This window comes from Sphaerodactylus townsendi, linkage group LG10 (genome assembly GCF_021028975.2).
Source record: "Sphaerodactylus townsendi isolate TG3544 linkage group LG10, MPM_Stown_v2.3, whole genome shotgun sequence".
Lineage (NCBI taxonomy): Eukaryota > Metazoa > Chordata > Lepidosauria > Squamata > Sphaerodactylidae > Sphaerodactylus > Sphaerodactylus townsendi.
In genome coordinates this window covers 84,978,951-84,981,375 of record NC_059434.1, presented here as the reverse complement: position 1 = coordinate 84,981,375, position 2,425 = coordinate 84,978,951, and the positions used below count along the sequence as shown (strand labels likewise).

Below are 2,425 nucleotides of genomic sequence, written 5' to 3'. Positions count from 1 at the left end.
TTCATTCATTCATTCATTCATTCATTCATTCATTCATTCATTCATTCTTTTATACTGCCCTATCCCCGAGGGGCTCCGGGCGGTGTACAACAAAACTTTACGCAACCCACTGAAGTCATGGGGGGCCAATGACCACTCAGCACCACTGGAGATCAATAATAATTAAATATACTATCTCTTGTTAGGCATGCACAAAGAATAGTGACGATTTTCAAAGTTCAGCTCCAGTCGAACGGTGAGCTGTTGCGGATTGCACAATATTCCGTCTGTGCTTTTAGACAGTCGCTACCAGCAGTAATTACTTTAAAAAATCATGACAGTGATAATTTGTTAAAAAGCATAGATTGAATATTGGTGCACTCTTTAGCTGATCGCCATTCAACTTGATATGAACTTTGTGTACCAGGAGCTACAAGTTCTACAAGACCAAGCGCGAAGTAACTGTTCCCCCTTCTTTTTCAACATCAAATTCAAAACCAATGTGATGGCAGACTATCTGAGTATACTTTAAGAGCCCAAGCTGAGATGGATATACACAAGGGCTCGTTGTAATTCCTTCCCTTGTTCTGTACTCCAAGGGAGGTTTCTTAAAATTGACTCTCAAGAGCGGAAATGCCCCCACTGTACTATAGTGGTGCAATCCATGGAACATATAATGCTTAACTGCCCCAAATACGAGGAAGCTAGGACCAGGCTTTTGACCTTCCTTCCTGCTAAGTTTAAGGAATACTCTGTTGCTGGGAAGGTGGCATTCCTACTAAACAACTCTTCTTCTGTGATTTTAAATTCTGTAGCTAGGTTCCTTTTAGGAACCTTGGAATAATACCTGTGGTGGTTTTATATATGGAACATCTGTCTGGATAATGCTGGTTGTGATATTGGTTTTATGCCTAATAAAGGTTTTATGTATGTATGGTATGAACTTTGTGTGTTGTACATTAGATTAACATTGTGGGAAACGTCATTATTCTTTATGCACTCATAATAAGATATAGTATATTTAGATGTTGATGTTATTGGCCACGTGGTACTGAGTGGTAATGGTCTTTTTGGGTACCCTTCCCCCCCCCCCCCTGCCCCACCCTGGGTACCTTATTTGTGAAGTCATGGGTGGAGCAACGTTAGAACTGAAAAAGTGCAGAAATGTTGACAGAGAGAAATTTTTCTCTCTTTCTCACAATACTAGAACCAGGGGACATTCATTGAAAATGCTGGGGGGAAGAATTAGGACTAATAAAAGGAAACACTTCTTCACGCAACGGGTGATTGGTGTTTGGAATATGCTGCCACAGGAGGTGGTGATGGCCACTCACCTGGATAGCTTTAAAAAGGGCTTGGACAGATTTATGGAGGAGAAGTCGATCTATGGCTACCAATCTTGATCCTCCTTGATCTCAGATTGCAAATGCCTTAGCAGACCAGGTGCTCAGGAGCAGGAGCAGCAGCAGAAGGCCATTGCTTTCACCTCCTGCCTGTGAGCTCCCAAAGGCACCTGGTGGGCCACTGCGAGTAGCAGAGTGCTGGACTAGATGGACTCTGGTCTGATCCAGCTGGCTTGTTCTTATGTTCTTAACTGGCTCCTTTTTGGCTCCTGTGTGTTGACAGGGCACCACACCCGTTCATTTGTTTCCTTCTGTGGCATGTGACTGTGGGCCCCGACGGCTTCTAATTCTCCACTGTGATCTTTTGTACAGACACTCTCCTCATCGACTATCAGTTCACCTTCAGCCTTTCCCAAGAAGATGATCGCCATTACACAGCTATCAATTTTGTGGCCACGCCTGACGAGGTTAGTAAATTCTCTCTGCCACGCTTCGTGACTCTCGTTAAAAGTGTCTCGATTCTCCATGGCTGATAAAGTGTGCATCAGGTATGCATTGTGTACAGAGGTGGACTTCCTCGCCACCCACATTCTCCTTTTTACCAGCTCATCAGTACTGTGAAGAGGTTGGTTTTTCCAGTCGGGAACAGCAGCTGAGAAACTCTGGCCCCTTCCGCACACGCAAAATAATGCGTTTTGAAACCACTTTCACAACTGTGTGCAAGTGGATTTTGCCATTCCGCACAGCTTCAAAGAGCACTGAAAGCAGTTTGAAAGTGCATTATTCTGCATGTGCGGAATGAACCTCTGATTGTCCTCAAAGCCACTTGAAATGGAGTCTCATTTCAAACAATGTGTAATTATCCTAAGGAACTTTGTAGCTCCATTACAGTTATGTGGATCCCTTAGAATGAATAGCTTGAACACAGGATAGTTACCAGCATGGTGTAGTGGTTAAGAGCAGGTGGCTTCTAATCTGGAGAACTGGATATGATTCCCCACTCCTCCACCTGAGAGGCAAAGGCTTATCTAGTGAACCAGATGTGTTTCCGCACTCCTACATTCCTGCTGGGTGACTTTGGGTTAATTACAGTTCTTCGGAAC

At 44.0% G+C, this 2,425-nt stretch overlaps 1 long non-coding RNA gene across 1 annotated transcript in view; it reads left to right on the top strand.

Annotated features, from left to right (window-relative positions):
- Positions 1–1,694: 1,694 nt before the first annotated feature.
- LOC125440333 overlaps positions 1,695–2,425 on the top strand; it is a 32,998-nt gene continuing 32,267 nt past the window's right edge. Inside the window, exon 1 of the long non-coding RNA XR_007245672.1 lies at positions 1,695–1,789. This is a non-coding gene — a long non-coding RNA (uncharacterized LOC125440333). The remainder of the gene's footprint in view (positions 1,790–2,425) is intronic.